The 13,996-nt window shown below is 39.2% G+C and overlaps 1 protein-coding gene across 6 annotated transcripts in view; it reads right to left on the bottom strand.

The window, feature by feature from the left end:
- Nucleotides 1-13,996, bottom strand: part of LOC110260233 (uncharacterized) — a 748,649-nt gene that overhangs the window by 514,878 nt on the left and 219,775 nt on the right. The gene's annotated exons all lie outside the window — the stretch shown is intronic.

Here is a 13,996-nt window from a genome sequence, read left to right as displayed (position 1 = left end):
AATACCTTGGAATACACCTGACCAAGGAGGTAAAGGACCTATATGCCGAGAACTATAAAACTTTAAGCAAAGAAATCAAAGAAGATGTAAAGAAATGGAAAGATATTCCATGTTCCTGGATTGGGAAAATCAATATTGTAAAAATGGCCATACTACCCAAAGCAATCTACAGATTCAATGCAATCCCTATCAAATTACCCATGACATGTTTCACAGAACTAGAACAAACAATCCAAACATTTATATGGAACCACAAAAGACCCAGAATCGCCAAAGCAATCCTGAGAAACAAAAACCAAGCAGGAGGCATAACTCTCCCAGACTTCAAGAAATACTACAAAGCCACAGTCATCAAAACAGTGTGGTACTGGTATCAAAACAGTGTGGTACTGTTATCAAAACAGTCAGACAGACCAATGGAACAGAATAGAGAACCCGGAAATAAACCCTGACACCTATGGTCAATTAATCTTTGACAAGGGAGGCAAGAACATAAAATGGGAAAAAGAAAGTCTATTCAGCAAGCATTGCTGGGGAACCTGGACAGCTGCATGCAAAGCAATGAAACTAGAACACACCCTCACACCATGCACAAAAATAAACTCCAAATGGCTGAAAGACTTAAATATACAACAGGACACCATCAAACTCCTAGAAGAAAACATAGGCAAAACACTCTCTGACATCAACATCATGAATGTTTTCTCAGGTCAGTCTCCCAAAGCAATAGAAATTAGAGCAAAAATAAACCCATGGGACCTCATCAAACTGAAAAGCTTTTGCACAGCAAAGGAAACCCAAAAGAAAACAAAAAGACAACTTACAGAATGGGAGAAAACAGTTTCAAATGATGCAACTGACAAGGGCTTAATCTCTAGAATATATAAACAACTTATACAACCCAACAGCAAAAAAACCAATCAATCAATGGAAAAATGGGCAAAAGACCTGAATAGACATTTCTCCAAAGAAGATATACAGATGGCCAACAAACACATGAAAAAATGCTCAACATCGCTGATTATAAGAGAAATGCAAATCAAAACTACCATGAGATATCACCTCACACCAGTCAGAATGGCCATCATTAATAAATCCACAAATAACAAGTGCTGGAGGGGCTGTGGAGAAAAGGGAACCCTCCTGCACTGTTGGTGGGAATGTCAACTGGTACAGCCACTATGGAGAACAGTTTGGAGATCCCTTAGAAATCTATACATAGAACTTCCATATGACCCTGCAATCCCACTCTTGGGCATCTATCTGGACAAAATTCTACCTAAAAGAGACACGTGCACCCGCATGTTCATTGCAGCACTATTCACAATAGCCAGGCCATGGAAACAACCCAAATGTCCACTGACAGATGATTGGATTCGGAAGATGTGGTATATATACACAATGGAATACTACTCAGCCATCAAAAAGAATGACATCATGCCATTTGCAGCAACATGGATGGAACTAGAGAATCTCATCCTGAGTGAAATGAGCCAGAAAGACAAAGACAAATACCATATGATATCACTTATAACTGGAATCTAATATCCAGCACAAATGAACATCTCCTCAGAAAAGAAAATCATGGACTTGGAGAAGAGACTTGTGGCTGCCTGATGGGAGGGGGAGGGAGTGGGAGGGATCGGGAGCTTGGGCTTATCAGACACAACCTAGAATAGATTTACAAGGAGATCCTGCTGAATAGCATTGAGAACTATGTCTAGATACTCATGTTGCAACAGAAGAAAGGGTGGGGGGAAAACTGTAATTGTAATGTATACATGTAAGGATAACCTGACCCCCTTGCTGTACAGTGGGAAAATAAAAAAAATTATAAAAAAAAAGAAAAACTTTAGTCACAGAATCAGTTTCATCAGGGAAGTGAGAAAATATATAGAAAAAGGAAAACAGTTGAGCAAGGCAAAATAATAATAGTCTAGCCAATTGACAAACTCAAGGACTTTTAGTTCTTCCTCAAGGACCATAGATAATCTTCTGAGCTATGTTGTTGGAGCTTTTCTGCAGGTGCTGAAGCCACCACTGGGTGGAAGAAGTCAACTGCAGGCTGTGCACAAGCATGCAGACCCCAGACCAGCTGAAGCAGAAGGCTGATGATGCTGGCTCCCAACCAGTCAGGAAAGAGTCCATAAGCTGATCACCCCTTGCTCCTTGAACACTAAAGGCTCCTCACTGCCCCCTCTGCGGGGGGGGCACAGTCCTTAGGGCACTGTGTTCCCTCTTTACCTGGCAATTAAAGCTACTTTTTCTGTTTCCTCCAATTCTGTCTCAGTGTTTCTCTTTGGCACTGGTGTACAGAGGCAGCCGATATTTTGGCAACACTTTCTCTGATTTGCTTTTCTCCATAGCCCTTATCACCATTGATGTCACTTTTTTGTTCCTTATTAATGTATTAGTTTACTCTCTGTCTCCCCCACTAGAAGTTAAGCTCACAGGTGCAATGATGCTTCTTTATTTTCTTCACTGCTTTAGCTCCAGGGCTCAGAACAGTGTCTGGCACATATTAGGTGCTGAAAAAATATTTGTGAAATGAACAATGAATGAGTCATAGAAAGAAAACTCCCTAGCCTTTTCAGACATAACCAGGCTCACCGACAAACAGAATGATAATGTTAGGGAAAGAAAAGAATTCATGGACATAAACTTCTATGTTCTTACCTCTGAAAGATGTTAAGAAATGTTAAGAAACTTCTTAAGAATGCATAAAACTTCCCTGATTTTGGTATGTTTATCCATTAGTCCTCATTTCTTCTTTTGTGAAGCAGAGCAAGAAAAAAAAATCTTGTAAGTGAAAAGCAAACCATTGATCACACAAGACAGAGAACAAGCTGCTAATGAGTTTCAAGTTGTTACAATGTATGTGTTAAGGTACAAGGAAGGCGCTAATAGATCTTAAGTTGTGTATGATTTTGAGCTGTCGTGCTTATTTCAATGACTCACTTGATCTTCCTAAACACTTTCTCAAGGGCTCAATTCATTTCAATAAGCATTTATTGAAAGCCCCTGTGAGCAAATACCTGGAGTGCATTTTTTTGATAAAAAGAGAAAGGACACTGGCCTTCCTTTTGTAATGCAAAGAAAGAATTGTATTTTGGTTCCCGGTTTTTACTTAGATCTGGACATACGGTACATAGATGGTAACCCCTTGGGACAGATCAACAGTCCTCTAAGTCAACAAAAGAAAATGATGCTCTTGTCAAAATAATGTGGAGAGACAGGGACACAAGCTTGAAGGGAGGGTAATGGGGAGACGGGGAGGGACAGGATTTATCAACAGAAAGAAAGGGATCTGTGCCCCCACCCCCACTACTTCTAAAGTAGGTGACATTGCACAATGGGTTTAATCTTCCTGAGACCCAGTCCCTACTATGGGGAGATAGAGTTGAAAAAAAAACTTTAGTTGTTGTAGACATATGGATTAAAGATAATACACATAAAGCACAATGCCTGATGCATAGCAGATGTTCAATAAAGGCGCGGTAAATAAGTAAGAAAGAAATTGGGAGTTCCCGTCGTGGCGCAGTGGTTAACGAATCCGACTAGGAACCATGAGGTTGTGGGTTCGATCTCTGCCCTTGCTCAGTGGATTAAGGATCCAGCGTTGCCGTGAGCTGTGGTGTAGGTCACAGACGCAGCTCGGATCCTGTGTTGCTGTGGCTCTGGTGTAGGCTGGCAGCTACAGCTCCGATTCGACCCCTAGCCTGGGAACCTCCATATGCCACAGGAGTGGCCCAAGAAATGCCAAAAAGACAAAAAAAAAAAAAAGTATAGGAGAAAATATTCACAGTAGTGTTAGGCAAAGCCTTCTTACATATGACATCAAAAGTACAAGCAACAAACATAAAAATAAAAAATTGGATTTCATTATAAAAAAGAAAAAGAAAGAAAGAAAGAAAGAAAGAAAGAGAGAGAGAGAGAAAGAAAGAAAGAAAGAAAGAAAGAAAGAAAGAAAGAAAGAAAGAAAGAAAGAAAGAAAGAAAGAAATTGGATGTAGTCCATTAATTCACAACCCACTGAAGACCCTGCATGTCTATTCTGTGATGACTAGGAAAACTTTGACACTTCTGATCTCTCCCTCAACCGCATCCCCACATCTTCCAATTTCTGTTTGTCTCCTGTATGTCCTTTCACTTGTCTCGACTATGTGTCTTCATGATATGGAGTCATGAAGAAAAATGGTGATCTGATCTCTAAGCCCCTGCTCTGGTCTAAAGCGACTGGAGCAAGGAATAAAAGAGATTGCAGAACATATGGTGAAGTGCCCCCCTCTAGGATGGCAGTGTAACTCCTTTACGGACCAACCTCCTTATAACAATTATAGACTCCGGAGAAGAATATTGACCTGAGGATTTTGAAGAGTAAAAATTGCAGACAGATTATGGAGGGAAGCAGAGAGCTGGAGCAGCAACAAGCATAGGGGTGAGTTTTGGGTTTTCCTCTAGCTTTGCCCCAGTGTTGGGCTGCAGTTACATATTTCGTTGCAACACAGGAAGAAGCTAATACTACAAGAGGAGCCCTGCCATCTTTCTTGCTGGAAAAACCAAGGAAAGACCCTGGAAAAGAGCCACTCTGTACAGTGGGGGAAAAAAATCATAGAGGGAGAAAGCCAGAGGAGTAAAGCCCCTAATTCTATGCATGAAAACTACTCTTAAAGGTTCAGGCTGACCCACGCATATGTGGGACAGATTTAAAGCAGTACAGCAAAGGCCTAAAAACTGAACTAAAATTTAGATCACTGCTCACAGAAAGTAATAAAGGAGTTGAAGCTTATGTCATAGCAGGTTAATTGATGGTACAAAAGGAAACATCAACAAAATTTCTCAGAGGAATAGAATAAAGTCTAGAGTCTACACAATGAAACTTTCAGAATACCCATGAGAGAATACAAAATATCTCAAAATACAAAAAACTGGAAAAATACAACACATCCTCAATGACTTAAAATTCTATCATAAGAAGCTGAAATTTGGAGTTCCCGTTGTGGCGCAGTGGTTAACGAATCCGACTAGGAACCATGAGGTTGCGGGTTCGATCCCTGCCCTTGCTCAGTGGGTTAACGATCCGGCGTTGCCGTGAGCTGTGGTGTAGGTTGCAGACGCGGCTCGGATCCTGCGTTGCTGTGGCTCTGGCGTAGGCCGGTGGCTACAACTCCGATTCAGCCCCTAGCCTAGGAACCTCCATATGCCGCGGGAGCGGCCCAAGAAGTAGCAACAACAACAACAACAACAAAAAAAAAAAAAAGACAAAAAAAAAATAAATTAAAAAAAAAAAAGAAGCTAAAATTTGAAAAATGTTATCAGGCACATGACTTGAATCCAGGATATATGAAGAACTCTAACAACTTGCCAGTTTAAAAATGGACAAGGAGTTCCTGTCATGGCTCAGTGGTTAACGAATCCGACTAGGAACCATGAGGTTGTGGGTTCAATCCCTGGCCTTGCTCAGTGGGTTAAGGATCCGGCATTGCTGTGAGCTGTGGTGTAGGTTGCAGATGCGGCTCGGATCCTGCGTTGCTGTGGCTCTGGTGTAGGCCAGCGGCTATGGCTCCGATTTGACCCCTAGCCTGGGAACCTCCATATGCCATGGGAGCAGCCCAAGAAATGGAAAAAAGACAAAAATAAAATAAATAAAATAAAATAAAATAAAAATGGGCAAAAGATTTGACAGAAATTTCAGAAGAGTAGATACACAAATGTATAGTAAGCACAAGAAAAAATGTTATCATCCTTTGTCCTCAAGAGAAAGAATTAAACAATGATATACTCTGAAACATTTTTCAAAGGAGCTATGGTTAGAAGCAATGGTAATACCAAGTGTTGGGGGTGATGTGTCCTCATAAACTGCTGGTAGGAATGTAAAATTGTACAAATGCTTTGGAAAACAGGTTAGAAGGTTTTAAAAAAATTAAACATACACCATGTATAATCCAGTGATTCTACTGTCTATAAACCTGATTTCAAAGGAAAACATATTTACAAATGTTCATAGCAGCTTCATTTGTAAAATTCTAGAAGTGGAAATAACCCAAATGGCCGCCTCCGGTGAACAGATAAACAAAATATGGTGTGACAGTATAATGGAAGCGTATTCAACAGCCGAAAGGTGCCGCCTACTAAAATATGCATCGACATGGAATGAATTTCACAATGATTATACTAAATGAAAGAATCCATCCAGGCAATAAAAAAAGCAGGTACTATATTTACATTTTTATAAAATCTATACACGGTAAATTTACCTATCATGATAGAAATAGATCACCGATTGCATAACATAAGGAACAAAGTGAGGCCTGAAGTACAAGGACACAGACATTTTGGAGGTGTTAGACATGTCCAGTAGCTTTGGGGTGCAAACATAGGTCAAAACTCATCAGATCATATACATGAAGCATGAGCAGCTTTCCTGCACATACATTATATTTTAACAACACATAAAATTAAAATAAACACTATTTGCTTGAAAAAAAAGAAGACATGGTGCTTCCTCTCAAAGCTTTTATAATCTAGGTAGAGATAGAAAAACAGGAAAAAATTAAAATAAGGTAGAATAGGTCTAAGAAGTAGAACTAAAAGTAATACCTTTGAATTTTGTGCAGTAAATATTACAGTCTAATTTTTGAATGAATAAGCAGGGGTTTCTCACCATTGGTGACTTTGTTCATGCAAAGGGAAACAATGAATCTGATTATTAGTATTCAAGGCATAAAGCAGGTCTTAGTTTGTCTAAATTTAAATTGAAAAACATATTAGAACTATGTTTGGAATAGACTTTAAAATTTCCCCAGTGCTGGAGTTCTCCTGTGGCACAGCTGGTTAAGGATCTGGCATTGTCGCCGCAGTGGCGTGGTTCGCTGCTGTGATGTGGATTCAGTCCCTGGCCCAGGAACTTCCACATGCCACTGGTGCAGCTAAACAAACAAAGCTTCTCCAGTGTTCACCCCAGAGCTCTGCATCTGTGGGCTTTTATTTCTCGACCATTAGGACAATAATGATGGAAAACACAGTTCCTTCTCCTGAAGAGCTTTTTCCCTAAAGTGTAAGACTTAAAAGTAAATCTCTAGAACTTCAAAGCAGCCCACATCCCAATTTTTGGTGCAGTCACTGAAAAGGGACTTGTTTTAGGTTGTCAGGTATTTATTAAATTTTCACAACTTGTATGAAAGGTACGGTGCTAGGCACTTTGGGAAGGAGAGGACACGTGGCATGAGTCACTGTTCCTGTTTTCATTAGTGACTAAATAAACCAAGCATGTGTAGAACAAATAAGGAATAATAGATGATACAATAATAAATGTCAAATGTGCTTGTAGTGATTAAACTATAAATGTGATGAAAAGACAGGAGAAAGAAGAAGCACTGAGATACAGAAAGGAGGGAAGGATCTTATGTCTGGACTTGAGAAAGGTAGAGAAGAATGAGCGGGGGTGAGGACCATTTAATATACTTCATTCATTCATTCAATGGCTATTAGGAATCTACAATGTCTTAGGCAATGATCTAAATGCTAAGAACACAGTGGTGAACAAAAATGCATAATCTCCTCACCTTATATGTTGCTTCTAGACTAATAAAAAGAGAAGTCATCAGTTTTTTTAAAAAAGTACAAGTAAAAAGACAATTGCAAAATATGGTTAGTGGTATGAAAGAATGGAACAGGAAGTGCTAGGAATGAAACAGGGATCATATTTCAAATGGGAGGGTCCCAGGAAGTGACATTTCATTTAAGATTTAAATAAAGGGAAGCAAGCAGGTAAATAAAAGGGATAGCAGTGAACAATGGAGTAGATCAATCCACAGAGAGAGGAGAACCCTATGAAAACTCAGAGGACAGAAAGAACTTGTTACCTTTGAAAAGCTTCAAGGACAATGTGACAATGCATGGGTGCAAGAGAGGCAAGATTGAGAAAAGGTTGAACGTGAACAGGATATTCAGGACTAGTGGGTACCAGTCGTGTGCAGGAGCCCAGATTTTCTGTGCAAATTTGTGAGTAACCTGTGCAAAAAAAGCATGTTGAGGTCAAATAAATTACAATAGAAAGATGGTACCCTAAGTTACATGTTCCCGAAAAGCAAGCTTCCTTCCATCATCCCTCCCAACAGCACCAGCCTCTCTCAGTCTCTGCTTCTCTTTGGGCTCACTTCCCTTGTAGCTCCCACCATCCTGTTCCCTTGGACTATTGCTCGATTCATTCTTTATTTATTAACTTCATCCTTGTTTGGGCAGAGCTTTGTGTACAAAGCCATGCAATACATTGCTGGCCAGCTTATAAACTGGTCACCCTTGAGTCTCATGCCTATCCCTAATCATTAGCTGGATAGAAGTGACTACCTAAGACCACCACTGAAGTAGGAAGAGCAGTTTCCCTTAGCAAGAGTCCTGAGGATGGCAGGGACCATGAAGCTGGCTCAAGGAGGGTAGAAGTAAAACATGGGAGGCCTTGAGAAGTCAGAGAAACCAAGACTTTTATGGAATCCTATGAAGGAGATAAACAGAGACTGACATGATAGACAAGGTGTTTCAGGAAGACAAGTAAGTTTACCTTAATTCTCTACTTCTTTTGCAATCAGAACATGTGTTGAGATTTAAAGGCCATAATATTGGCTTTCTTTTAATCTATCAGATCAAACATGATGAGAAACAGATATAGAAAAATCAAAGAGAAGAAGATAAAATAGAATATGGTTTAGCTCTGCCTTTTCTCTTGAATTGACTGCTAGTCCCAGGCAGGGGAGAGGCAGCACCTGAGGGAGAGGAAGTGAGCAAGGAAGGACATTGCTCTGTGGGCTAGCCTAGGAGAGGGTGAGGGAGGGAGAGAGAGAGAGGGAGAGAGAGATCGATCCTAGATCCAGTCTCATCACGCAATCACTTCTACGACCTTGGGAAAGAGTGTGTGAAAGTAGGAGCTGTTTGTCATGATGGTCCTTTCTGAAAACTTGGCAAGTGACAAGTATTTTCACCCAACATTATTTCTATTGTGAACATGTGTGACTCCTCACCCCGGACTTGTCTGTTTCATCCTCAGCCAATATACAAGATGCCTCCCGCCTCTTCCGCCTCACCATTATCTTACTCCTCTCTCAAAAACCTGCTCCAAATTCAATCTGTACATGATGCCCCTCTAAGAGAAATGCCTTGATTTATCATAGCTTTATATTTTCACCTCTCAGAATGTGCATAAATATTTTACAATGTAGATATTTTTCTTTATTTTTTTATATAATGATTTTTTTAATTATAGCTGGTTTATAGTGTTCTGTCAATTTGCTACTGTACAGCATGGTGACCCAGTTACACATACATGTATAGATTCTTTTTTTTCTCACATTACTATGCTTCATCATAAGTGACTAGATATAGTTCCCAGTGCTATACAGCAGGATCCCATTGCTTACCCATCCCAAAGGCAATATTTGCATTTACTTACCTCAAGTTCCCTGCTCCCTTCCCCTCCCCCTTGGCAACCATGAGTCTATTCTCCAAGTCCATGATTTTCTTTTCTGTGGAAATGTTCATTTGTGCCATATTTTAGATTCCAGATATAAGTGATATCATATGGTATTTGTCTTTCTATTTCTGCCTTATTTAGTATGAGAGTCTCTAGTGCCATCCATGTTGCTGCAAATGGCATTATTTGGTTCTTTTTTATGGCTGAATAGTATTCTATTGTGTGTATATATACCACATCTTCCTAATCCAATAATCTGTCGATGGACATTTAGGTTGTTTCCATTTAAAATGTAGATATTTTTCACTTTATAGCATCACTTGAATTAAAAAAAAAATTGGTTGTAAGATGATTCTCTCTAAAGCAATCAACTTATATTTCTGACAAAGAGCTCTAGTCTTTTAAATCAGAAGTTCTCAATATGGTAAGGTGGGAGGTAGAAGAAGGAATTATATCAAAATACAAATGTAATTGAGAAGCTAAGGGAAGAAGAGGAAAGAAAGGGAGGAAAAAAATGTATAATTTGAAATAGTTTTCCAGGCATCCTCTTAGATACTGAAGCAGTAGATTTTGTGCAGTTTGGGGCAGGGTGAATATAGTCAATATTCATCCTTTTAAATAAATATCTAATTATTCTAATGTATTAAGAAATCTGAAGACTACAATTTAGACAATTAACTGTAATGCAGAAGGCATTTCCATGCAATATTCTATGAGAAAGTTTGAAAAAAAAATCTCCAAGAGAAATCATAGTAGAGTGGGTACTAGAATTGCTGGCAGGTGAATTATTCTCTTTATTCTGCCTCACTTACTACTCACCTTGACGTATCAATAATCACAGAGCCCTTATTTTTTACTAGTTTTACTAGTTGGTTTGACTATAAAACTTAAACGGGTGGAGCAGAATACTTACTTCTAGTACAACAAAGGAACAACCATCCCTGAAACGTGTAGTAATGAGACGATTAACTACCAACAATAGGCAAATTCATATATAGGTCTTTTCATCCCAAACCATGTTTGTTTATTTAAGGCCTCATGCTCTCATTAACAGTGTTACAAATATCTCTTGATCATGGTTAGACTCTGGTTGGTAATAACTGAGACACTTAAGGAGAAATGACATTAATTCCTTAAATAGTCCAAAAGAGTTGACCAGGGCATGCAAATTCCCTAAACTTGAGGGAGGAACTATTCTGAAGTATGAAGTGGGGATTTAATTCATGCACTTCTCAAGTATGGAATTCTAACTGAGAATCTGTGAAACAAGGAAAACCTTTACTAATGAACCTTCAGGGACCAGTTAGCACAGTTTGTTAAATTGGAATACTAATTACATGGAGGCAATAGTCTAAATCAACCTAAATGCTTGTTAGTTTGACCAATTATAGGTGCCCAATAAGTGTTTGTTTAAATTCAATAATTCTGAGTCCAGAGGGAATATTCCTGACATGAGTGGCTGAATTGAAAAATATAGGCTATTAGTAATGAATAAATTGTAGGCAAACCGGGGTATTTCAATACCCCACTGGAAGACCAAGGTCACTGCAGTGATGGTTTATATGCAATCCTTTCCTTTTCTAGGTCCTATGCAATGAAATTTCCAAATATACCTAGATTACTTTGAAGCTTTTCCATGGCATGTGTAATATAATGAAAAGTGCAAGGGTCTTGGAGTGAAAATGTGGTTTTTAAACCGGTCCAGGACCACCACACAATTTAAGGACAAAGTACGACTGGTTCCCACTGTACTGACATGGGAGGAGTTTTCCTTTCATTACACACCACTATATCTTTCTGTAACCTATATTTCTCTCTTTCCTCCCCCAAGAGTCCACTTTTTCCATCCAGTGTATTCTCAGATATTGACTATTAGGTTCAGACTAACAACTGTGGGCTCTAGCCCTTGATTCAACCAGCACAGTGTCCCAACTCCACAAAACTATCCCAGAATTGTTCACATGTCTCCATAGAAAATGCAAAGGCCAGCACTGTCCATGACAATGTAAGCAAAGCTAGCTCCACTCCTGCAATTCCACAAGAGCCTGAGGCCCTGATGGGGACAGTGGACCAGGTCAAGAGGGAATTCAGTTTGCCTTTGGGGTCATTTGAAGCAGAATCAGTGAATCACTGTGTTAGGAGAACCTTCTCTGGTATCAGGAAGAATCAAATAGAGCTTAGGGCAAATCTCAAAGTTGCCACCTCAGCAGTTAGTATTAGATTCTGGTGCATGTGGGGGAAAAAAAAAACCCTAGATAAGAGCTCATTGGAGCTACAGCCATGATAGCTGCATCCCAGCCAGCTGGAAAGAGAAATTGGAAGCCTTCTTCTTTCTTACCTGCACTTTATTGAAGCATAATTGGTAAACAAAGAACTATACATAATCAATGTACACAATTTCGTGAGTTTGGACAGATGTATATACTCATTTTACCATCATCACAATCATGACAATAAATAGATCCATCACCTCCAAAAGTTTCCTTGTGTCCCTTTGGGGTTTGTGTATGTGTGTAAAGGACACAACATAAGATCATTCCCTCTCTCATAACAAATTTTTAAGTATAGGATATCTCATTGCTAATTATAGTAATTATATTGTACGGCATATCTCTGGAACTTACTCATCATATAATTGTAACCTTTACCCATTGAACAACAACTCCCCAAAGCCCCTACTCCCACACCCCTGTAAGCAATGTTCTACTGTCTACTTCTATATATTTGGCTATTTTAGATGCCTCATGTAAGATAAATCATGCTGCATTTATTTAATCTTCTATGACTGACTTGCTTCACTTAACATAAAGTCCCTTAGGTCTATCCTTGTCCCAAATGGTAGAATTTGCTTCTTTTTAAAGGTACACACACACACACACACACACACATACATATATGCATGCCGCCTTTTCCTTATCCACTCATCTGTTGATTAATATCTAGGTTGTTTCCTCACTTTGGCTATTGTGAATAATGCTGAAATTAACATGGGGGTGCAGACAGCTCTTTGAAATCCTGATTTCGATTATTTTGGGTGTACACTCAAAAGTGGGATTACTAGATGATATTTCTATTTTCAATTTCTTGAGGAACCTCCATTTTCTTCTATAACAGCTGTACCAATTCGTGTTCCCACTAACAGTGAACAGGGCTCCCTTTTCTTTACATTGTTGCCAATAATTATCTCTTGTCTTTGATAATAGCCATTGTAACATGGGTGAGGTGGTATCTCCTTGTGGTTTTGATTTCCATTTCCCTGATGATTAGTGATATTGAGCAGTTTTCCAAGTGTCTTGTTGGCCATTTTTATGTCTTCTTTAGACAAATATCTGTCTGGATGCCCTGCCCAATTTTTAATGGGTTGTCTTTTTCTATTGAGTTGTAAGAGTTCCTTATATATTTTGGATATATATATATATGTGTGTGTGTGTGTGTGTGTAAATATATACGTGTATATATATATATTTATCTGAATATATGGTTCAAAAAAGATTTTCTCCCATTCTGTGGCTTGTCTCTACATTTTGCTGACTGTTGTGCTATGCTGAGGGCTCCCCTCTTTATTTATGTATGTATTTATTTAGTCTTTTTAGGGCTGTACCTGCAGCATATGGAAGTTCCCAAGCTAGGGGTCCAATCGGAGCTGCAACTGCCAGCCTACACCACAGCCATAGCAGCATCAAATCTAAGTAGCATTTGAGACCTATACTACAGCCCACTGCAATGCCAGATCCTTAACCCACTGAGTGGGGCCAGGGATCAAACCCTCATCCTTGTCCTCACGGATACTAGTCAGGTTTGTTGCTGGTGAGCCACAATGGGAACTCCAGTCGGACACTATTTAAACTGCAATAACTTAGTACCTATCACCATTTTTCACATTCTTGACTTTCCACCCTTTTGCAAATAAGTAGTAAGAGGTAGGTAAGAGAATGGCTTTAATTTTTCTTACATTTATAATGTCACAACATATGTTTTTCAGCATCTCATGTGCCAATCACTAAGAGTTGAAAATACAGTAAGCAAATAAAGTAGACATAGTCGCTGTTTTTAGAGAACTTGCATTCCAGTGTGTGTGTATAAGGTGAGGAGAAATCAGAAAGTAAACAAACTGAAAATTATAGAGCACACAGACAGTAATAAGTACCAAAGTCAGAAAGAGGAAGGTGGGGAGAGTGTGTGCAAGAGATAGAAGTGTTAATTTTATACTTCTGGTGATCGAGAAAGCTTCTAGAGTAAACTGAATTTTGAGCAGTGACCAACAAATGGGGAGTTGGTATCAGGTCACAATGAAGCACTCAAGATTAGGAATTTCGTTTTCTAAATTCAAATCGCAGGTTATCAGTCGCAAGCTGTAACGGACTAAATAAACCAAACTAGCCCCTCTGAGCTTCTCTCCTAGATATGAAAACACAATGATATTACAAACTTCACGGTCTTGTTATAAGAAATTAGCAAGGAAATTAACACAACGCGTTCTATCAGGAACCCTAAGGATTGGCTGAGAATGGGAAACGAACTGTGGCAAAGA

The sequence above is a fragment of the Sus scrofa genome, chromosome 4, assembly GCF_054392235.1.
Source record: "Sus scrofa isolate SSC_HxYL_T2T_F1_AM1 chromosome 4, Sscrofa_HxYL_maternal_Yorkshire_Landrace_v2.0, whole genome shotgun sequence".
Lineage (NCBI taxonomy): Eukaryota > Metazoa > Chordata > Mammalia > Artiodactyla > Suidae > Sus > Sus scrofa.
The sequence above is the reverse complement of the archived record's forward strand: the minus strand, read 5'-3'. Positions and strand labels throughout refer to the sequence as shown.